Raw genomic sequence first — 25,973 nt, 5'->3', positions numbered from 1 at the left:
ATCTAATTAGCTTTCTCGGTATTCCAAGCTCTGTAAGAACGTTGTATAATGTTTCTCTCCTAACCGAGTCGTAAGCCTTTCTAAAATCAATAAATAGTTGATGTACCGGGGTATTGTATTCCCACTTCTTTTCGAGTATTTGGCGAATGGTAAATATTTGGTCGATAGTTGATCGATTTCGTCTAAATCCGCACTGATAATCTCCAATAATTTCATCTGCGTATGGGGTCAATCTTGCTAACAGTCACGAATAATAAATAAGTATTTTTGCCAAGAAATCGTAAAGAAATTAAGTGAAATTTCAAAGCATATAATATCTACATCACGTAAATCATCTAGCATCGTTATTTCTAACATAAGCCTTTTTTGAGTGTTCCACCCCTGCACATTTTGGCGATAGACTTTTATTGGTATTATGTTTGTTTTGTTTTGTTTGTGCTTATCATCACTAAAAAATCATCTGATAAGTTTTTTGGAAGTTTTTTGTTTCTCATTGGTTTTTGTTTTTCTCCCTTCCCAAAGTTTGCACTTGGGTCGCTTATAACCTTTGCACATGAATCTTTACTTTTTACATTTGCACTTGAATCGTTACTTATTGCTGATACTTGGATATTTGTATCGGTCATTACTGGCATATTGGTCTGACCATCAGAGATGATTGGGGAATTAATTTCATGCCATGGCAGAGGAATTGGTTGCAGTTTGGTTTTATTTTGTATCATGTCTGCTAGTGTTTTTGCCATTTTTTTTCTTTACCTATTTTATTTAGGTGAAGCCCATGTCTTGTGAAGCAAGATCTCTTTACATCAACATCAACAAATGTACAGTTTGGGTATAGCTTCACCCACTTCCTGAGTTTGTTATTTACTCTACATATTTCATCATTTACACGGGCACCCATTAAAAAAGGAAAGGTCATCACATATGTTTTACACTATCATGATACTTACACAAAGTTAAACTATATTCAGGGGTGTAGCCAAGGGGGCCCATTGGGGCCAGGCCCTCCAAATGGTTTCCTGCCCCCCCTCCCAAATGACCAGCTTTTATAACATCATAGAAAAATTATCTCGCTTCATTCATTTAAAAGTAACAAAGTTTATTGACAATTAATAATTTATGGTAAAATAGTATGGAGAAATATTGTTTTTCCATACCGATCGAAAAATAGTATAGTATCTCTTCCTTATACCGATCGAAAAATAGGATACTTTTTTGTGAAGCAGATTACACAATTTACGGCGATTTATATTTCACAGTTTGAAGACAAACGTTTTAACAAGGTACTACAAATACAGCCATAAAACAAAGGTACTAAACTGATTTGTAAGTACAGTATATTTTTATATGCTTTAACAAGTGTTTTAAAAGACATAGAGGATGAAAAATTTGGCGAGAAACAATGCTTTTATTCAATTTGGATTTCATTCGCTCTCTCTTTTATTTCTACTCAGTGTAATATTTTTTTTTTTTTTTTTTTTTAGTCACGAATAATAAATAAGTATTTTTGCCAAGAAATCGTAAAGAAATTAAGTGAAATTTCAAAGAAAATCAATCTTGTGTAGATAGGTTCTGTATACAAGGTCTTAAATTTAAATATAAAGGTAACCAAGAAAAGTTTTGTTGCTTTTTCACCCACCACCTTCGAACATCGATATGTCACCTAACCTGGAAGATCAAAAATAGTCCCCATCAGCATCGACGACCTTCTGAAAACGTTCTGGAAGGCCATGCAATCCATCGCGGTAGAACTTGGTGGGCCGTGAAACGAAGAAGGTATCAGGTGCATTTTGGACTTTTACTAGGGATTTGAACTGGCGTCCTTTAAGGTGATTGTCCAAAGAATGGAACAGGTGATAATCGGACGGTGCAATACCCGGGGAACATAGTGGTTGCAATATTATTTCCCATCCAAGGCGGAGAATGGTGTCCTGAGTCATCCTTGCCACGTGGGACAGCGTTGTCCCGTAAACGAGGACCCATTTGCAATTCAGAAGTGATGGCTCCAGCGTTTTGAGTTTTTGTTGAGCACAGTTCAACTGCTGACACTACACAGTTGCATTTATACTCTGACCAGCTGGTAGCAGTTCTCGATGCACGATGCACCAAACACACAGAAGGACCTTCTTCTGGTACAGTGCTGGTTTCGGCTGTTTTAAAATCGGTCCATGGGATGCTAACCAATGATGACGGCGCTGTGGAGCTTCGTATAGGACACACTTTTTTATCACATGTCAACGCCCTGTCCAGAAATGGCTCCGAAACAGTAAATAAACACAGGCGACTGCCGCGTTGCCTTCTGGCCCGGAGTCAAAATATGTGAGACCCATTGACCCAACTTGTAGTGCTTCCCAAGTTGATGGATGTGCTGCTGAATGGTTTCTCCACACACTGAATTGTAGTCCCAGTCCCTCTTTGTACATGTGTTGGTATTCTGGCACGTGGTGTTTTCGGGTGTTTCGTCATCGTCTTTAAGAGTCTTCATCCCGGCGAAATTAAAATACTGCTAATTTTACAATAATTAAGTGATATCTTCAAATAGATAAAAGATAATCGAAATGTGGAACAAGAGCACCCTAGACAATATTATTTTACATAAGAAACCGTTATCACGACTCACTTATCTGCTTTCGATTTCGAGCCATTTTGAAAATCGGCATTTATTTTCGCGTTTCTAAACATCTGAAAACGGAAAGCCACTAGGTGACTTGTGATAACAGTACCTCACGCAAAATAATATTGTCTAGGGCGCTCTTGTTCTATATTTCAATTATCTTTTATCTATTTGAAGATATCACATAATTACTGTAAAATTAGCGGTATTTTAATTTCGCCGGGATGAAGACTCTTAAACTTGTTAAACCATCGCTGCAATGTCCGCGTCGTCACGACACCCTCACCAAAGGCCTTCATATCTTCTGTCCCGCTACAGCGGTGTTTGACCTCCATTTGAACTCGTTAAGCATACATGCTCTTATGACGCTCTGTGGATGTCCCATGTTCCCTCTGTCTTTATGCAAGCTCACGGTGTGTCTGAATTGCCACAACCAGGTAGAATGTTGGATATACCCACACCAACAACTGACGTTCGCCTTATCTCCACTCGCATTCAACTCACGGTGTGAGGTCCAATTAAACACAGACCTCCACGAAAAGGGACAGAACTTTCTTGGTTACCTTTATAGTTATGCACAAAAGTATAGCGTTTGGTCCCGGGCAGTAGTTCTTGATTAAGCATAATAAAAACTATCTTGAATATAATTTATGGATAATAATAATAATAATAATAATAATAATAATAATAATAATAATAATAATAATAATAATAATAATAATAATAATAAGCTAAAATAGTGTTTTTAGTTTTCCAGAAGGAAACCAAAATTTTCCTTTCTTTCAGGCCTCAAAAACACTAGCAGCAACACATTTTTTTGGCTTTGTACGTTGTAGCTGCCCCCCTCTCAAAAACGACGACCCCCCTACACAAACCTGCTGGCTACACCCCTGACTATATTACATTTAGAAACATGCATTATATTTCCGTTACTATTGGCGCATTGTAGAGTTTATTATCCCTTATACCCATAGTAAAATTTACCTATGAAAAGCTTGAGATTTCTTAAATGCAAGACTTGCAAGACCAAGACCAAGACCAAGACCAAGACAGGATTGCAAAACCAAGACCAAGACCACCCACGGCCTCAGAGCCTCATGGTACGTTTCGCCGCTGATCAGTGGCGTAGGGAAGGGGGGCCGGAGGGGCCGGGCCCCCCAATGAGGTCCGACAATGTACTTTGGTACTTTGATGTAATTTTTTATATATATTTTTATGTTTATATATTTTTTATTTGTAATTTTTCTATATGTACCTATAACAGCACTTGCCCCCCCCCCCCAAACACACATCCTGGCTAGAGTATCTAGTGATGTAACTAACTGGAACTCAATGTCTGCAACTTGTATTACAGGAACGCAAGTAACCACTCGCCCGGGGCGAGTGGTTCATCGGTGAGTGCGAGTTTTTACTATCACTATTAAAATAGCTACGGTAAGTAAATGATTTCTATTGTGTTGTAGCTTTTTGGGGGGCTAGTAAAATTTTGTTGTTTACTTGCATCCCTGTTGTATTATAATACTTTGTAAAATATAAATAAATAAACAAAATAAATAACCGTGTGCAGGGACGTCGCGTGGGTTTTAAGCGCCCAGGGAGAGAATTTCCAGGCGCTTCCCCTCCCCCTCCGCCTGTTATGAAAAACAACCAGAGTTTATTCTGTGCTCCTAGATTTAAATATGAAATGTAAGATTTTAAAAAAGTTGGTATTATGTCAAATTTTAAAAGTTAATGGCTTTTGTAGTTAAAACAGTTAATGAAAACATCGGTTTGAATTATTGAAATCGAGTGCTATTCTTGCTTATTTTGAACTTGATACACATCAACATAGTAATAGCATAGAATATACAAATAAAAATACAAATATTAAAGCCTAAAGTGTAAGTGATAACAAACTTTCGACTTTCGCTAAAAACCAACAAAATGAAATTTTCTTTCTCTGCAATTAACACATAAAATTTTCAATAAATTTATCATCGGGGACATCGGGAAAGGGGGTCTGGAAACAAGGCCGCCCATCAGGTGGGGCAAGGTGGGACGCTCGCCCCCTAAGAGGAAATTATACTTGAGACTATCGAAAACCCAATAGAATTTTTACATTAGTTACAGCAAAATTTGAAACTATATTTGAAACGTCGTTTACACTTGCTTCCCTTGGAAACCACAACATGGGCGCCCTTGTCTGAGAAAACCTCACCACACGAGTACACGAGGTCTGGCAGTACCCCTCGAAACATTTTGTAAAATTTAAGCCTTAAAATTCCATTGCAGTGCTTTTTTAAAAACTGTTTTCAATTTGAACCAATAGAGGCCTACTATAGTCCAAATTTGAATTTTATTAAGATTTCTTCTTCCATTTAGTGGGGAGTGACCCTTGAGTCCCCTCCATGGCTACATCCCTGATAGTTAATAAACACAGTAGTTGTATGAGGTTAGTACAGAACTGAAATATTGAAAAGACATTTATTCTGTTATTGATTGGAAAGTAGGTGCGAAGTGGAATTTGTGATGCTAACCGGTTATTATTAAGTGGATGCAGTTATTGTGGTATTACTTGAGCATTTCTTGGATGGAATAGAAATAAAGAAATGTTACTGAATTCTACTGAACTTCAGTTTGTGCCAAACAGTCATACGGATAAGAAGTAAGTAGTAGCAGATCTCGCTCAGTTTTTCAAGATAAAAACTCTTCTCACAGAGGGCTGGAGAGAGTTCCCGTTGAATAGTGCTAGACGATATTTTACTTTTGCAGTAATTTTATTTAGCCGTGACCTGATCATTATTAAAATATCATATTTAACATTTTTTAAAAAAATAAATCATTTACCACCATAATCTGAATTCCTTGAATTTGGTTGAATTGTCATCCCGGTGCCCCCTTGGTTGCGGCGCCTGGGGCGATTGCCCCGCCCACGCGACGGCCCTGACCGTGTGCGTCGTCTGAGATTCAATACCGCGTAAGTAACATTTTATCAATTTTACAGACGAGACAAAAAACTGTTTGAAAACTACCTTCAGCCTCATTATACGCGGTACTACTTTGAGGGATTAACAGAGACATTTGTCGTAATATAGGTATACTACTTAAGAGGCCCGTATCCAAGGGGGGTCGGGCCCCGCTCTAAATTTTTCATGGTAGGCTTGCAAATGACCTATACTATGGTGATGAAATATAATATGGTTCGATCGGACCCCCACCTAACTTCTACCGCCCCCCTCCCTTCTTAATTTTTTGGGCTGGCTACCGGCCTGCTACTTAACCAGATTGTGCGCCATCCTATACCTACTGATTCTAATGATATCAAAAACTCAAAATCGTCAGAATTGGATATACGCGGGGTTGAATCTCAGACGACGGTTTGCTTATTGTCTCCCAAGATTTAAGTGAGGCTTCCAGGTGCGAAAAAAGGTTCAGTAAATTTGGATTATTATTGTTATTATTATTTTAGGAAAGTTATCGTGAATAGACGGATATACAGACACAAATGTCATTTGAAATTAGTGGTAGAAGCTCACTCAACCCCATTTCAATAATAGTAATAAATGTCAAAAATTACAGAAGAAACAATTTCAGCTATATCAATTGTCCCTAAAAGCACTGTGACGTAATTGGACAGATAAACGCAAAGCATCTAACAATCCTACAAAAATCAGTAATAGTAGACACCAGGCCGGTAGCCAGCCCAAAAATGTAGGGGGTCTGGTAAAAGTTAGGGGGGGCGACCTAATCATATTATATCTCATCACTATACTATAGTTCATTTGCAAGGCTACCGTGAAAATTTTAGGTGGACCAGCAAACATTTAGGGGGCCCGCCCCCTAGACCCCCGTGGACGTAGACACCTGTCATATGGTCAGGAAGTTCTTTGGAGAAGTCTTCAAACAAGCTAAACTTGCTAGAGACGGCCGCGGCCGTCAGATTATTAAGCAGAAACCGGTTTAAACTGAGATACAGGCAATAATAATAATAATAACAACGTGTAAGAAAAGTTTAGTTTCACCATGAGAAATAATTACTGAAAAAATACTTCTCTCACTAATTTCCTTTTTATTGTTCTCCAAAAGATTTGCGCTGGCCGACATGAGATTCCCTCACTTACCATAGATAAAATTCAAGGTAGCCACCAGAAATAATTGTTGAAAAAAAATACAATTCTTTTACGATTGACGTATATAAATACAGCGTCTGGATGTAGCCTATGGCATAAAAACTATAGTGCAATAAGTACGAACCAACCTGTGTCCACATAAAAGCACAAACGCTATCTAACCGAGTCAGAGCCACTCGAAAGTGTAGGGGTGCATTTGGAGGGAGCTGACGCGTCAGCGATGGAGGATGCACGCATAAGCGAGTGAAAGCTCCCCCTTTTTTTTTTAATGATACGATTTCCAATAAAACTTCTCATGCTTTCACACTAGTAACGCTACACTTGTAAACATAAAATTCAGTTTTGTACACTCTGCAGAAATAAACTGCCGTTGGAAAATAGTATCATATAGGTCATGTTTCATATGTATTCACTTCTTTTAACCGTCGTAAAGCACTTGTAACAATTTTACACTAGTAACTCTACACTTGTAAACCTAAAATACAGCTGTTTTACTTAGTATTTAATTCTACAACCTGCAGAAAATTGTTCCTTATAAATATACTTTTTCATGCAGAATGTTGAATTTTATTTGTAAATTTTGGAAAATGTTACTTGACCAATACCAATAATAATAGGCCTAATAAAGCAGCCCCGCACTGGTCCAGTGGTTAGTTCGTATGCCTTTTGTGCACGTAAATCCGGGTTCGATCTCGGTGGGGACCCTTAAAGTTTGAACATTCGGATTCCATTTTAAATTATAGGACCACATTTTTTTATAATCTCGGTACTGAAAAAGGTCGCCAAACTTCAGGAAGGAAACAAATGATAATAATAGAGTAGTAATAATGGCCCTCAGTAATCTATTGATGTAGGAAATACTAATTTCTAACTATGGGCCAGTGAGCTGGATTCCAGTTTATGCCTGATGCTGTACTGCATGTTCAAGGTGACCAGAACTTTTACTTTTAAAAACGGGACGCATACGAATCGGCGACGGGGGGGGGGGGTCTTCCACATTGCATTTTGGGACTCAGCAGTGTTTTCAATTTACAAAATAAACAAGTAAGAATGATAACACAGCGTTTCTAACTTAAGTACTACCCAAAAATACTTTTAACTACTTCAACACTCAGAATTACCACTCGATTCCCACTTGAACCACAGAACACTCAATTCTCATTTGAATATTTAGAAGTTCTAGGCACGGCTGAACCTTCCCAATGAGTGTTAGTACGGAAGAGTGTAGAATTAACATTGACCATTTATATTTTGAATAATAATTACGGGACACCTGGGTCATGTTTGTTTAAAAACGGGACATTTAGGCGTCCCGTTTGAGAATCAGAAAAAAACGGGACAACGGTTGAAAATAAGAGACTGTCCCGGCTAAAACGGGACGTCTGGTCACCTTGTGCATGTTAGTTGTCTTGAGTTCCTTTCTTCCCATTATTTTCTACAATGTCAAGATTATTCCTTAATTGACAAGAATTAAGCAGAAATTATTATTTTTTAATTGACGTTCTAATTTATTTGTTTTAAACATGGAGTTTTCTCTTAATTTAGGAGAATAATATTTCAGAGCATCGAAATTTCAAATTCTGTAAGTCAATTTTATTATTGTTCAACATTGTTTTGATTGGTTTATGATCAGTTCTAGTTTACTACATTCGGCGACTGTCGAGTATCTTCGTAACAATCGAACTATTAAAATCATTGTTTACGATATTGTTTTGTTCGCAATATTCAAGAAGAAGCTGTAATCGAGTGATGTAGTGCAATTACTTTTCACGTGTTAAAACAGAAAAATGACCGCGTATCCAGAAAATGTCTACAAGAAAGGTAAGTCCTTTGTAATTAGTTTCAGTTTTGAATTTTAGACGTACTAGGGTAATTGATTGTTAAATGTAGTAAAAAATGTCTAAATGCTGACAGAATATGAATTATATGTAAGTTTAGGCCTATTACAGTCTTCGAACAATGCAGCTATTTAGCTTTTGTGATTATAATTATTCAATTCAGCTATTTTATTTTTGATTATGGAAAATGGACGTTATTTTACATTAATCCTATAACATTTACTATTCGGTTTCTTCACATATAGAGTATGAAAAGAAAAGCTAAAATCGGACGAAGAGACTTATCGAATTATTTGATGTGTAGATTTATTAATTTTCTTCTTTGATTTTATTTTTATTTTTATTTTATTTATTTATTTATTTTATTTATTTTTTTTTTTTTTGCCATATTTTCATAGTTTTAGTGGAAGATGAATTTTATTGAGAAAAATTCTGAGAAAACAGAGACGAATATTGAAAGTGTTAGCACAGGTGAGATGATTTAAAACAAATGAAATGTAAACTTCTAGCTGAGAGGTCAAGTGCTGATTATATACTAGCCAAATTGTTAAGTCTAAAATTCAATCTTGAAACTTCGCCTTTCTGGACTGTTGACTTAAAATCGCTTATTAGTTTGTAGTTCCTGTTTCTCAGTGCATATAATGAGCTTTTATTTGCAGCCAAAAACAACTTCTACCAGTATATTCCAGCTGATAATGACGTAGTTATTGTGATCTATTAGTGTAGAAGCAAATGTAAGTTGAAATGTTAATATTATTATTTGTAGCTTAAATCGATTATTAGTTAGTTGTAGTTGTTGACTGTTACCTTGTGGACAAGGTGAAGACGATCTCTGTACTGAGAAACTGCTGTCAATGTAGTTCTTGGGTTCTACATTTGGCAGTGGTTCCAGTACTTATTAGATGGAATGATCCTTGCAGAGGGCAATGGTGTTTTCTATTTATTTTATTATTATTATTATTATTATTATTATTATTATTATTATTATTATTATTATTATTATTATTATTATTATTATCACCGGTATATGTGTGTTTGTGCGTGTATAGTATCTCACTGTAGCGAACCTCATACCGGATACTAGAGACTACAGAAATTAGAATATTTTTGCGAATATCATAAGAAGCACATACGGTATAGTAAGCTTAGTTATACAGGGTGGCCACGAAGTCCCGTTAACCCTGAAAATAAGTAACATAAACCACTAAACGTAGGTAAATAACTACACGGAATGAACTGAATGGCATGAAAAACAATGCTTTCGAGAAGTTTTATTGAGATAGAAAACATTAACTGTCCAAATGATCAGTCTGTTGACTGTCATTCTCATGACAAAGGATAATACGCCGCCAGGTTCTATGCGACATTTTGCGACGCATTGCAGGTGTTACTTGAGTGAAAGCTTATTTCACAGCTTCTGTCAGTTCGGCAGTGCTAGCGTAACGGTTTTCTGCAACGATACCCTTTATGAACCCTTATAGCGCATTATCACAGGTAGTGAGGTCTCGGCTTCGTGGTGGACGGGCAAGTGGTGCAGACTATCATGACCAATACAACGCCCAAGAAAGACTTCCGTAAGATATTCGCGTACGGCGAGAGCATAATGTGCAGGTGTCCCATCATGCTGAAACTAACATGTCTGTTTGATTCCGTGCTCTCCACGGACGAAGCGACGAAACTATATGTTTCTGCTCGTGTGAACGGTCTGCCACTTCTTTCCTTATCCTTCACAGTTCCTGTGACGAATAATTTCTGTTTCCATCGGAAAAGATTTTTTTTTTTCCTGGGGAGGATCTCATTGAAGCCTTATCCGAAAGTCTGCACGCTCTTTTGACAGTGCCTTACCTATGTGGTTTCTCTCATGCACCCAATAACGTGCAATAACACGTTCTTCAACACTGTAACTGGAAGTATTAACCATCGTTCACACAATCTGAAACAATGAAAAGTGTTACATCATCATTTATCAAGGGCTAACGGGAAAACTTACATTAGCGTTAACAAGAGGTAACAGGACTTTGTAGCCACCCTGTATGTCTGTTAGGCATTATAAATATGTTCCTTGTGGATAGGGCGAAAAAGCTATATGTAGTACTACGAATTTACTGTTAATAAAACTTCGATTATATATTAGATGAGATTTTCAGTGCTTCCTGAATTTAGTGAACTCTAAACAAAGTGAACGTGAGATAGTTATATGTGAAAGGGCAATATTTATAGTTTACTTTTTACCCAGTGTTTCCAGTGATTATGCGTAATCACAGGAAAAAAAATGATTACAGTACAATGTTAGTGAAGTAAAAAGTACATGAGTTGCTGAATGAACCGATATACCGTAGGTTTCCTATTACAACGTCGGTTTCTGTTTCTGTTTTAAGTGTGTCATATTAGTAGGTATTAATGAGAAATTAAGGTGGATTGTTCTTATGTAGTTGCAACTACGTACATTTATTTATTTGCAATAAAAAAGAAAGGGTAGAACTATTACGGTAGTGAAAACTGTTTTCGCAAACACTTTTAAATTTCCAAATTTGCTCTTTCAGTTATAACGAAATCAAGACCTTATAAATGTTATTATTATTATTATTATTATTATTATTATTATTATTATTATTATTATTATTATTATTATTATTATTATTATTATTATTACAAACGGGCTATAGTGAAGTAGAATGTAACTTTGAATTACCGGTACGCTAGATAGTGCTTTCTTGTGGACAAGGTGAAAACCATCTCAGTAACACTGAATAACTATTGTCAGTGTTTCCACATTTGGTAATGGTTGCAGTGTATGCTTGGTGGGGCAATCCTTGCAGATGAAACACATAGTATTGTAGATTTGGATATAGAAATGTGTGTGTGTACTATTCATTTTTTTTTTTCATTGTTTTGTTTGATTTGTTCCTTGTGGACAAGGTGAAGACTATCTGTGTGGCAGTGGGAATTAACAGTGATTTCACTGCTTGTGGGATGGAATGATCCTTGCAGAGGGAACGTAAGGTGATATGCACAGGCGAACTTTATTTTATGCGATTATCTCCCAACAGCATTCCATATCGTAACTGAAATTTTAAACATGTAGTCATAACATTACTCAGGTTTCTCCGAATTCAGGAAGGTCAGATTATAGAGCCTTAAAGTGAAATCTAAAGAAAGTAATACTAAATTAACGAGGTTGACCTACTCATTTCCAGGAGCGTATTAAGTCCCTTACAGGCTCTAAACACCAAAAATACTTTTGTGTTTCATACATAGGGTACAGTATGCAACTCAAAATACTGTATAAATATGATAAAACATAAAGTGAAATTACTAATGGAGTGAAATTATCTTTATTGTTATATTTTCCCTATATTTCCAATGTTCTGTTTGAGCATTCTTCCTCAGGACCAAAAGGATAAAGTCGTTTGTGCAAAGAATCCCAGTGGCTGTGTCAGCAGCCAATCCTTCACTGTGTCCTTCAGTTCGCCGTCCGAATTGAAACACTTCCCTTTGAGATTTTTTAGCGGACCAAACAGATTAAAGTTGCAGGGTGCCATGTCCGGGCTGTAGGATGGATGCCCAAGCTGCTTCCACTTGATTTCGTACACTTTGTATGACCTGGGAGACAAGTGTTATCATGGAGCGGAATCACTCCGTCCGTGAGCAACCCAGTCCTTTTGCTCTTGATGGACTTGCGTGGGCTACGGAGTGTCTCACAGTACATATCACTATTAGTGTTTTTTCCATGCTCGAGAAATTCGATGAGTATCGTACGGTGAGCATCACCGTGCCTCCTGAGAGCACAGCTTTGATTTTTTTATGGGGAGGTGATGACGCATGCTTCCATCACATACTGTCTCACTTTGTCTCTGGCTCGAAATTATGGTACTACCTCTTGTCACCGGTGACGATCCGCTCCATGAATGCAGGGTTTTCGTGATACCGGAACAGGTGTTGCAGTGATCCACCTCTGCTCATATAAAGAAATAGTACGAATTATCCAACTGAGTTTAAGAAGTTTAACGTCGCTTTCCAGCAACGAAGCTGTTAGAAACGTGACCCTATAGTTTAAGGCGAGACCCAAGCTGCAATTACTCACACCAAGAATTGAACCTAAATACCCCGTACTACAGAACAAATGATCCGCGAACGTTATAAGTCTACATTCAACATCAGAAATTTCTGTTGCCATTACGTTACACTGAATAGTGATACTACTGAATGCTAATACTTCTACACAGAAACTAACATAAATAACGTTTAAACAAATTGTATGCTGTGTAAGAAGTGTACATCTGGAATATCGTTCGTCATCGCTTCGACAATAACGTGACTCCATTATACGAGGTGTGTTCCAATTCCAAATTCTCCTAAGTTATATTTTATTTCACAAGCTCAGGAAGTTGAAACTCGTATCAGTTCTTAACATAATCTTCCTCTAGAAGTAGATATTTTTCGCATCAACTCCATGATTCTTTGGCCGCGCAAAACGCTTCTCTAGAAGTATATTTTCACCACTGGAGAATTGCTGAGGCAAGAAAACCTAAATGGAAAATAAAGGTCCACAATGGTTTTCATTGTTCGTAAGAACCAAAATTCGCTGAAACGAGATCAAATAAGTAGAAAGGATGAGACACGACTTCAATGATGTTATTGAAAACAATCCTAGTTAGGAGTGCCTGATGAGCAGGAGCATTGTCTTGATGCAAAAACATGTTAGGAACCTTCTCGGAAAGCGCTTTCTTTAAAACATGTTTGTAAGATATAGCCATCGTTGTAGTGCCCTCTGAAACACAATGAGTAAGGATTGCGCTTTCGCTGTCCCAAAACACGACCACCATCAGTCTTTGAGCACTGGCGGAAGTTCGAAATTTCTTTGCTGGCCGGGACTCTGGGTGCTTCCATTCTGATGATGACTGTTGCTTCGTTTCAGAATTTTTTTTAAAAAAAGTCTCATTCATTGTGACAATTGACTGAAAGAGAGAGTCATTCATTTACCGTTACGTTTAGAGCGCCGTTACCGAGAGCGCCGTTACGTTTTAACATTGATTGACATATACCTACCTGCGAAGCCTTCTGGTCAATAGTAAGCATTCTTTCAAGAAACTTTTCGCATTTTCAGGTCTTCATGCTAACTAGTCTCAACAGATTCCATGCAAATGATAAGGCTAGAGGGGATATCAGTACACTTAATGAGCGATCTTCGATAACAAATTCCTCTACTCACACAGTCATACTGTCGGTCCGGCTTGTTCACCACTGAGGTTGCATGGATTCTTTATCACTAGACTTCGATCACTGCTCACTCCAGCGGCGGTTGTAGGAACTATGAGGTCTGCAGGGTGTTCACTTCTATGTTAACATATTCACAAAGAGTGTCTGCATATTTAAGATGAAATGCATCCTTTCGTATGCTTGCAGGACCTGGAGACTGGGAACTTGAACACATCTCGTAAATAACCGCGGTCATATCGTTTCACTCGGGGTGGCTCTGTAGTATTTATGTTGAATCAGTACTCGTTTTTGACAATTCTGACTGCATGGTATTGTGGACTGGAACATACATGCGAATAGTCTTGCAATCAGACGTTGTGTAGGAGGCTTTTTCCTGCAGGGCCATTCAGGGCAACTTCCGAGCCATAGGTGGAATCACTGCAGTACATGCTCGCTTTCTACTCCCCTTGCTGGGTGAACGTAGTGCTGGAACGTCGTGGTGTTTATGTCAATTAATTACATTCTAGATGGTCATTGACCCCAATGCACATCCATTTTCTCTACACTTTTTTTTATTTTTTTTATTTTTTAATCTGTGTCAGGAAAACTTGATGCAGAAAAGTGTTATGGCGTAGCCTTCCCAAAACAGAATCATCTTGGAAGCCATGATGCACACACCACACACGCGTGGTGCAATACTAGAGGCCTTTGACTTTCTACTCCTGTTTGAATCATTCGGATCGGTAGATCCTAGAGTAGGGGCGGAGGTTTAAACCCAGGCATATATTGACGGATCTACCCTCTGTATTTTCTTTATGTTTCTTAGTGGACAAGATGAGTTTCATCTGAAGCAGTGAGTTTCACTCGTATAGTAGTACAATCGCATAATGTATGAGTGCGCGACAATGACACGACATTCGCATGTTACTAATTGAAGAAATAAACTGGAAAGCGTCATGCGGGATTTATTTCAAGGATGACATATTTATCTTCGTAAATACTGTGCTATCAAGTATTGCATAATTAAAACTAGTTACAGTGCTGTTTGGAAACGTAAACTAGTCGTGTGTTTTGTGTACAACTACTTGAACTTCATGCTCGAAGACCATGTATTGTTTCGTTTGTCACCCGATGTACAAGGCAAATTTCCACTTCTGAAACACTACACAATTGCTAACAATGTTCAAATTACATTGCACTATATTAAATATTGGTTACAAGCACTTTCTCAGATGGTACGATTCTTGCAGCGGGTAGACATTTAGTATTACGCCATCTGCTTTAAGACTATTTGAAATATCATATGTAAAATTATTTTATTTTATATGTTAACTTTATAAATTTTATTTTCAGGTTAGTTTAAGTACGTAATGTGTACTTGTATATATTTTCTCATCCTTTCCAGGTTACATTTAGTATCTTTTCTTTAAAATAAAGTTAAATTCTTTACTTTTTATTATATTTTCTAAATGTTTGTTTAAACGTTAAATTTTATTAAATTTTAATTCGTTTCGTTATTTGTTTCAATGCTAAATAATTATTTTGATTTATTTCCTTATCTTTTCATTTATTATAAATATTTTTTATTTGTTTTAATTTTGCTTCTATATTTTGATAATTACATTATTTATACATACTTATACATGTGATATACTTTTATTCTTTTTAGTTTAGTTTTTGCTCCTCGTATTATTTCTTATATATTTTATTAAACATATTTAGTTGAATAATTTTGAATTTAATTTGCACTTTCTTTTTTAATTTGGATTTTCTATTTGAAGTATTGTGCTTTTTCTTCTGGCTGTTTTATTTACTTTTTTTTTTTTTTTAGATTTTATTACGTTATCATAACATAGTAATGTTATATTTTTGTTTTTTCTGTTTCTATATTAATTTTGAATACTTTATATTTTATTTTTATATTAATTTTGTGTTATTTCATGTTTACATTTTTGTAGTATAGCATTTTAAATTTTGTTGTTTTCGTGTTTTATAGTTTTTTTTCTTTTTCAGATGCTCTAAGATATGTTTTGTCTGTGTCTCATTTAGAATATTTACTTATTTTTTCTTAATTTTATTATATTTTTAAAAATATTTTCTTCATGTCATATTGCTATTATGTATTTCATAATGTTTTACAAATACTTTTTAATTTTATAAACTTAAAAAAAACTGTTTGTATTAGATAAATAAGGTTCAGGTTGGCGAGCTCTGTAAAAGAAAGAAAAGAAGACATTTTTGACAAAAATTGGGTGAATGTCTGCAATGAATGATTTAGTGGTAAGCATTTTTATTATAAACCTGTACCTTCAAGTAGCGTACGCTATGCCATAGTAGTTGTAGACAAGGTTTCTCTATGGCCAGCGTTAAGATTGAAATAGATATCTTCTTCTTTCTCACCTCAACCATAAGTTGGTGGGCAACATGGAAATTTTAAAACTTTTCTCTCGCTTGGGAGAGCTGTTTTATACTTTGATAAGGTCTCTTTTTCGTAATGGTATCTAGATATTATATCCTTGGTCTTCCTCTTCCTGGTTTTCCTTCTACCTTTCCTCTATCAGCATGATGATCTAATCAGTGTGCCGAATAAGATGACCAAGCATGCTGTTTCTTCTTTTTCCTATTATCTTCATGATCTGTCGTCCTTCATTAGCTTCCTTTAGTACGTCTTCATTCCTTTTCCTTTCGGTCCATGATATGCGCAACATTCTGCGCCAATACCACATTTCAAATGTTTCCAGCTTGGATATTTCAGCTTTTCTCAATGTCCACGTCTCTTATCCATAAAGTGCCAGGCTCCATACCAGAGTCTTAATAAATCGCTTTCAAACGTCCAACGACACAGTTCTTGATGTTAGCAGTCCTCTTTTCCTTTTGAATGCTCGTTAAGTGGGCTGGCAACGCTGGTCTGGGATTAGCTGTCTGTATTGCCGGTACTCGACGTGTTATTGTCCTCCATTCTGTTACTCCCGTATCCGAAGAGTGCGTGACGTGTGCCTTTTTGTACATATGCCGCTACTTACGATATGAGGCGGAGGGTCCAGTAAAAAATTAACCGTCCAGGGCCCACCACGAAATTCTCCAGTTTCCCGCCTGGCCAGTACGGCCCTGGATTCAGGAGATATTCAACATTATAATTGATTCGAACAGTTGGATATTTTCAGTAAAATGGATATTTTTTAAAGATATGTAGTAGTGTTTTGTCCAGGAGCGTAACTACTATGGCGCGAAACCGTGCAATGCGGGGGGTCCGACACTTCCCAGGGACCCTTCACCCTAGCCTCCTAATAGGTCGAATCAACATGCTTTTCAGTTTTGTATTAGTCAGCAATGTTCTTCCACCCTCCCCTTTTTCGGCTATCTTTGGGAGGTTTTACGTGTAGGTCAAGCACCACGAAGAAAACAGAGGGAATGTCAGTCCGGTCGGCTTTTATAGGCTATATATATAGGTTTTATAGACTAAATAAGGACCCAAAATTTCCTGATTTGGTTCCATATTTCCAGGAATATATATGGAACCAAATCAGGAAATTTCGGGTTCTTATTTAGGTGCAAACGATTCGAAAAGGTCAAACGTTATTTTGATGAGTTGTGTGAAGATAGTCGTCTCAGTGACAGGGAATCAAACTTTACAATTAACATCTATATTAAACTATTAAGTATTTGACATACTAAATTAAATTACATTGTTGTTTACATCTTTGCGTGATACAGTATCCAAATTTTACTTTTTGTTTCCTGCCAATATAATTCATCTTACCGATGATGAAATTCTAGGAAGGACACAGATACTTCAAACAACTTACAGTGTGATATTGCTCCTTTGTTCCCGATGGAAGTTAATTTGCTTTGTGAAACAGCTGAAATCTGAAATAAGTGTTCAGAATTCTCTGACCTAACAAGGCTTTTAATTGTGAAATATAAGTCATTGGCGTCTAGCTTCTCAGAATTTATTATCGCGTATTTGTTGTTTTTGAAGCTACCTGTCTGTGTGAGTTCTGCGAAGAGGTCGTTCTCAAAATTGAAATTAATAGAAAGCTATGTGAGAAGCACAATCGGCCAAAATAAAGTAATCTAGCACTGCTTTCAATAAATACGGATGAAGCTGAAAAAAATAGATGTACGGGAGTTAGTAAAAGGATTTTGCTGACAGGAAAGCAAGAAGGAAACCATTCAATTAATTCCTGCTACTCTTCATGAAGACTGAAGTCACTGACTGCAAAGAGGTAAATCCATCTTCCATCCTGAAGCTTGTTGAATATATTATATGCATAACAAAGTGGTTTCCATTTATAAATATTTAGGAATAGTAGTTGCATGCACTTCTCATTATTCATAGGTACAGGGAAGTATGGTTATTTATTATGTTATCTATCATTTCCCAAAAAGGGTTGTTAAGATGGGGAGCCTGGGTATTCCTCTTGCGGGGGGGGGGAGGCATGAAACGTAACTGATTTTGTCACAGCAATTGTTAATCTTTTTCCGTACATATGCATAAAAAAATAACACTAGTAATATTCACTGATCTTAGCCACGCGACACTCTTCTAACCACCTTTTAAATGGGCTCAAATATAGTAAACGAGCCATGTAATTCATGCTTTGTTGCTTATTAGCACAAACAGGTGTATCATTAACATATGTTTTCTTTATCTAAGGACAAGGAACTACATTCATAACCATATATTAAATGATAATTTTAACAACACTGTTGATATCTATTTTCATCCTTAACGCTGGATAGAGGTAACAGTCATTGATTATTATTAAGTACTTATTTATGGTTTATACAATTCAGTATTACTTCTTTTGTTGTTTCTTTGGTAATTGCTTTTTTTGATATTTTTTTATTTTGTATTTGATCCCTTTTCTATCGCTGTTTTTACTTTTATTTATTTTTTAACACTTTTAAACTTTATTCCTCCAGTTAATAACACTTTTATACTTCTTTACTACACATTCAATCCTTTCTTTTTGGTCATTTTTTAAAATTTTGTAATTTTTATATATTTTTTTTTACAAATATTTATTTTTAATTTTATTTTAACACTTTTAAACTTTATTCCTCCAGTTAATAACACTTTTATACTTCTTTACTAAACATTCAGTCCCTTTTTCGTCCCATTTTAACATTTTGATAATTTTATAGGTTTTTTTTACAAATTTTTATTGTAAATTTATAATCATATAAAATAATAATTGTTTTTATAATTATTTTAATCCTTTTTTAAATCAATTTATTTTATATATTTTACCTATATTAAAATAATATATTTTATATATTTATTTTGTTTTCTAACCATTTACTTTTAATAATTACTTAAATTATTTAATCTCTCAATTAAGTACATTATTAATTTCCTCTCGTGCGTTCAAAACTAGTTAAAATTAAAGGGTGGGGGGTATAGTCCGCGTCGCGAACTTCGAATCACGTTTCTTCGTCAAATATTAGGTTGAGTCCATAGGTTGGAAAGAGGGGGTGGGGGTTCATAAATAATTAAAGTCGTCGTTAACACCACAATTAATATATGCTTTGGCTTCATGTCATCAGAAGCCTTAACTTCTTCGAATGCCCATTAATATGTGACCAAACATCTACGAAATCAATGCTATTCCATCGAGGTATCTTGTCAGCTGATTGCCAGAACATCTTGGCATGCTTTCCTTCTGCTCCAATTCCACATATATATTTTGGCCTTGTAGTGTAGTTCAATAGAATATAGTTGACTCAGGTGTGCGGTTAATTTAAGTTATATTGTTAAACTTTTCGGGAACAAGCTGTAGTGAAAAAGAGAAGTGTTTTAGTTCCGAAAACTCTTTATAAGAGGTAGCCTGATGAATGTTATATTTATTTCTATTTAAAATAAAATAAATTTTTACGTCTCACGTTTATTCCGACTAGGCTAAAGGAGACGGTGATGATGGAAAATGAATGAAATGGTGGAATGAAGAAAGTGGGGGGAAACGGGAGAACTCCGATAAAACCCACGCACACGGTGTTTGTCCACCACAAAGCTCATTTGTCGCGACCTGGGATCGATTCAAGGACCCCATGCACCAGAGGTGAACGATCTACCACTGAGCCATCGCAGCCCCAATAGACAGACAATAGTTGAGACTTTATTATTATTATTATTATTATTATTATTATTATTATTATTATTATTATTATTATTATTATTATTATTATTATTATTATTATTATTATTATTATTATTCGATTTATAATAATTTGCTTCCTTTATTCTTTGTATGGCTGCATAAACTTTATTCTGAAGAATTAGAGTTGTTGATAAGATCTAAACCCTATAAGAACAAAAATTAATGTAAGAGCAGTCAATCTTGGATCGATGTATTCCATATATGAAACATAGGTAACGTGTTTCATACTACCCTAACGTAAAATGTAGCATTAAACTGCAACGTTACTATGAAATGTATTAGCTCTGAATTATTTCATTTTCATTTCAAATGAAAGCTACATTTTATGTTTGTTGATTACAAATTGTTATTTTAAAGGAGGTGTATGTCCTATAGAATTAAGCGTTAGAAAGAAACAAGAATGCTTGGATAAAACCCATGATGTGACATTTGTTCACACTTAACTTTGTGGCCTGGAATTGAACCTGCATACCAGAGCTAAGTACTCTACCATGCAGCACTTAAATTTACTGCACATTGTGAGTCAAGTAGATGATGTTGCGAAACCTGCATTATTCAAAATTAACAAGTATGTTTTTACGTGTAGCTGTAGGTAATGCAGGCTGTAGTAGGCGTACGTCCATTAGATACAACAAAGAATGTAACGTAGGATAGAAATTAGATACATGGATGTAGCCTCTATACATGTTGATTAGTAGTCGAAATTAATAAAATAATATAAAAAATATAACCGTTAGTAAAACGATACTATAGAACCTTGTACCATCTTCTATGATGACAGAGGCAACATAACATACTGTCATCGATTACGAGTCCAAAATTGAAATGATTACATAGTTATTTCTATGTGATAGAAAAAAAAAGGACCTGTAAAATGATTTTCCGAATTACTAACGGATATTAGAATAGTGAACTCACTAGGCTTAAGACTCAATATAAGTACGCAAATCAGATATTATTTATCACCGTATTTTATTTATTGATTTAACTTTGAGCCAACATGCTCAGAAGACTCACTAAATAGTACTATAGACGCGTAAAGTTACATCAGTTTAATTTAGTGAGGAGACAATATTGGTCTTTTCACTAAAATATTTTTTTTAAAATATCTCCTTTGCGTTCTTTTTTATTCGAAGAAGTACAACTACAACGTTTCCTAACCTTGCGTTTTGAATTTCTCCTTTTACAGAAAGATGTATCCTGAAATTGAATTAGAGTTTCAAATTGCGGAGTCTAATCTTCAGACTCTGAAAGACAAATTGAAGGAGTGCTTGTTAATGGAAATAGAGGTGAGGTTTCTGCTTCTGCAGGTACTGCGAGACTGCCAGCTTCACTTGCCAGATGCCATTGATCAAGAAACAGCACAAGAGGTTAGATTCACTCATTTCTTACTTTATTAGTAATGTACACTAGATTTAGTGATACAGTGATCCTTTCTCTTCTTGGCTCCCTATACTGATCATATATACATATTTTTTCTCTCTGCATCATCATCATCATCATCATCATCATAGGTATTCTGCCATTATTGGCAGGTCACTTGCCTCAACTGAGAAGCTTCCTTGCACCACGGTCTTCCGCTAACTTCTTCGTCTTCACGTAGGATATTTCCAATGTTCATAGCCATTACTTGAAGTCTTTTTCGCCGCCTCCCTCTCTTTCCTGCCACCAGTTTCTTCTTAGCCAATGTCCCAACCAGTTTCCCTTCCTCTTGTTAATAATATTTAAAATTGTTCCTCGTTTCCCAACCTTTCTAATTCCCTCTCATTCGTTTTCGCTCGACCCAACTAATTCCCTCCATTCTTCGCCACTCCCACATTTCGAAAGCTTCCAGTCGTTTTTGTTTTTTTTAATCATTTTTACGTAATGTTCATTTTTCTGCCCATATAGTATAATACACCACACGAAGCATTTTATGAGTATTTTTCTCAACTCTTTATTGTCCCACAAAATAGTATTTTCTTCCTCCATTCCTACTTTTGCTTTTATTTCACATTTCATATCATTACTGATAATACTACCCAGGTATCGAAAACTAGTTACCTGTTCTATTTTCTCCCCTCCTACTTCTATAATTGACACCGACCCCTTCGTTCCAATCACCATGTCTTTTGTCTTTGTAACATTTATATTTTTCTCTGCAGCATCTTATATTTCGCTTCTTTCTTTGAATCAATTCAATTAAGTTTATTTCGATTTTATATTCATCCTTATTGTACCATTTCGTGCATATAAATAATATTTGTCCAGTACTTACCCTCTTCGTTGAAGCAATTTCTTCTCTCTCTCTCTCTCTTCCTCTTGTTTCTTTCCGATGGTGTTGTCTGCTGCCTCTTATCAGTAATAATTATATCCTTTCCCATTTTCTTCTAATTTTCTCTCTTTCCTTTGTTTCCAATTTTTTTTGTATTATTTTTCTTCATATACCTGCATGTTCTCTTTCATTCTAAATTTATTTACGTTCCACGTTTTTTCTTAGTTTCTTTTAAGTGTTTTTCATCTTGCTTACTTTTTCTCTTACTAGGAATGCTTCCAAAGTTGTACCTTGAATCTGGGGACAACCTATATACTTCCTGAAAGAGTTTATCAAACAAGTTCTAAAATAGATTTCAATTACTTGCCCGGAAGTGACCCGCCCCTTTATGGGTGGAAATGTTAGAACAGCTTGACTATATGTCCTATATATCAAAGTGCTCCGCGTGACTAGTAGATTAAGAATATAATGTGCACTAACAATTATATCCTATTAATTATTTCACTATAAATATCCTATATTAGTGAACCTATAAAGTTGAGGAAAGCATATTCATAACATCCAGTCAACAGCAAGTCATTTGGAGTCACAACTAATGTGATCCATTGTTATGACTAGATGTGACACATTCGGTGTTATTCAATTTCTGTATTTTCCTTGATTTTACCTATATACGTTGTCAGATCCATATGTTCATTATATATTCGTCAACTGCTCATCTAGTTGAGTTGTTTGACGATACAAAAACGTTCAATAGATTTTGAGTTACTAATCAGGTGAAAACTAATCGTGGTCGTAATTTGAGCTCATTTACTCGATCCGAATAGCTCTTTCTTTCTACCTATGTAAACCCAATTAGTCATCCTTCATGGTTCAAGCCCTCTCGCAACGGCAAGGCTCGGGTAATGATATGGATGTTGTTTCCCAGAGCTTGGCTTTTGTTTTTGGCCATGTGTGAGAGCCATGTAACTTACACGTCACGATCCTGGCAAGATAGTGCTCCAGAACTTGGCCTTTTGTTTTTAAGGTGTGAAGACCACGTAACTCACACATTTTCGAAGTTCCTGCAAGTTGGACATATATATGAACCCTCCATAAGGATGCACTTCATCCGGGAAAGAAATTGAAACCTGTTTTGGAACTCGCTTGACAAACTCTTTCAGGAAATATATAGATTGTATCCAGATTCAAGTTGAGTTGAGTTGATTTTAAGCTTAATGTCCTATTCAGTGGCGAGGCTATATGAGACGTAGACCTACTGATTAAAGCGAAATCCAAACCACATGAACTCCCACCGAGAATCGAACCTGAGTCCCCCACGCCAAAGCCGCATACGCTAACCGCTTAGCCACAAAGGAGCTCCAGATTCAAGGTTAAACTTTGGAATCATCCCTGGTTAGTTTGATTTGTCAATTAGTCTGTTGTTTATAAGTATTATAATGTTATGTTCGCATAAGAATGACATAAAGATGAAAGATGAAAACTATTTTTTAAAATTTATTTTCTTTCTCTCTTCAAGGCTGAGTTGTTCCTTCAGAGTATTATGACGTTTCGGGACAAAGTGAGGCTTGCACACGATCAGATGAAGGAGACATTGTTCTATATAGAGAGCAATTCCTGGATAAGGGTAAGTGTTCTGAATCTACCTTTTCCTCTGCAATATAATAAACTGCACACTTTTCATGTCAAGTTAACCGTGATAGGTGTACTTCAGTTTGGGTTCTTTACTTATACGAGGTGCGACACACACACACACACACAAAACGCATTGTAGCTGTATTACTAAAACTAATTAACATAATGCATATTGTTTTAGCAAGGATAAACTACCATACTTCCCCTACCTAGTACAGTGAACTGAACTCACCAGGTCCAACCATTCGCAAGATACGCGACAAAGAGTGAACACGTGTGTCAGTGCGGTGTCGAAAAATGACGAACGTGAAAGTAGAACAAAGGCTTGTAAAAATCAAGTTTCTGGCGAAACTTCGAAAATCTGCCACTGAAACATTTCAAATGTTGAACGAAGTTTATGGTGAAGCCAGTATGTCAAGGACACAAGTAGTCGCTAACTTGTTCGATTGCCCTCGGTTCGATTCCCGGTGAGGACACTCGGTCGAAAAAGTGTAAAAATCTTTTTCAAGCCAGCCATCCTGAATGAGGTTTTCCTGGGTTTTCCTCATTCACAGCAGGCAAATGCCGCCGGGGGGTACCTAACTTATAGGTCCCAAGCCGCTTCCTTCCCTTTCCCCGGATAGTGTGTTCGCCGAGGGACACTATCCCTCATACGTGACGGGCTAAATAACCATCGATGCCGAAAGCCCAGAAAATTAAATCCTAAATCCCGTAGCTAAATGATTACCGTTACTGCACAGGAGACCTGGGTTCCAGATCTGGGTCTCGTACATCCTCGGCGTTGAAAGCGAAAGTAAAACTCCAAAAACGACCAATTATTAGTTTTCCATACCCCTTTCATAAAGTTCTTATTTCTGTTCTGTCAAGCAAAATATTTAACGTTTGATGAATCTTTCTTTTATAACTCTTCACTCAGCCCATTATACAATATGCTTTGTTTTTCTTCTCCACATTTTGTCATTTCAATGCTCGCTTTCTACTTCCCATTCACATGTTAGATCTTATTATCTACATACCGGAAATTACTCAAATGTGTTGCTTTCTTCCCCCTGAATACCCCTTGTGCCTCATATCGTCTTTCCTTCTGCTCAAATCATTCTTGACTGTTCTTGTAAATAGATATTGAATAATGTTGACGAGATGCAATGGCCTCTTCAAACATCTCTTCCCATTTCATTATCCTCCCTTATTTCTTATATTCTAATTCTTAATCATTGTTTCGTACGTAAGTTTGTTCTGAGTCTTCGGTATGTCTTACATCTTCCCAAGATTCTTTAGTGCGTCTATCAAAATTATCGAGTTCACCCGGTTAAAAGCGTTAGTGAAAATAAAAGGCTTTCAGTGGTTAGAAAACTTATTTTTAAATAACTGCATTTCGTTCAATGTTGGAAAACTTTCTTTTGTCCACATTGCCTTTTCTTCAACATTAGTGTTTTTTTTTTTTCCTGCGTGTAATGTGAGATTAAGAGTTTTATACCGTAAGACAGGGTTACTTTGCACCAGATGTAAGGAATTTTAAAGAAAATCGCATGTAACTTACAAATGTAATGATTTAGAACACTGTTTTTTTTTCATATAATAGCTAGATACATAAGGAAAACATTCGTGCAAGTGCATTACTAAACGTTCAGTATGACCATAGTTATTGAAATATAAACTTTGGTACAAAGTAACCAAGTAGGTGAGGATACTTTGCACGACATACAAAAAAGTATGTTCAACATACGAACAATATTTCTGTGCAATATTTTCCCTTCAGTATTTTTACTTCCTACACAAAACTGCATGCAGCCTACAAATATTGATATTTGAATGATGGTACCGGTATCAGTAACTGTATAGTATGAATTGTCGATATTTATAAAGAAAATTATGTATTTTTTGTTACCGGCATAGGAACCACATCCTGATAGTTTAGCGTATGTACCACAAAAATATCAACTAAGGAACAGAAAACAAATCCCCGTGAACTGATTTGCCTTGGTTGCTCTTTATGTCCAAGAATAGCATCCCAACTGTTCCCAGTGGAAGATTTATGGAGTTTGGGGCTTTCAGGCTGAAGCCCATCAAAATTGTATGATTTCTTTTTTAAAAAATCTAATGTTAGTCATTCCCATGCGTGTAAGCTTCAGGCCCCTTACAAAAGTATAGTGATTCCTAAAA

The sequence above is a fragment of the Thermobia domestica genome, chromosome 4 (genome assembly GCF_964235325.1).
Source record: "Thermobia domestica chromosome 4, izTheDome1.hap1.1, whole genome shotgun sequence".
Taxonomy (NCBI): domain Eukaryota; kingdom Metazoa; phylum Arthropoda; class Insecta; order Zygentoma; family Lepismatidae; genus Thermobia; species Thermobia domestica.
The sequence above is the reverse complement of the archived record's forward strand: the minus strand, read 5'-3'. Positions refer to the sequence as shown.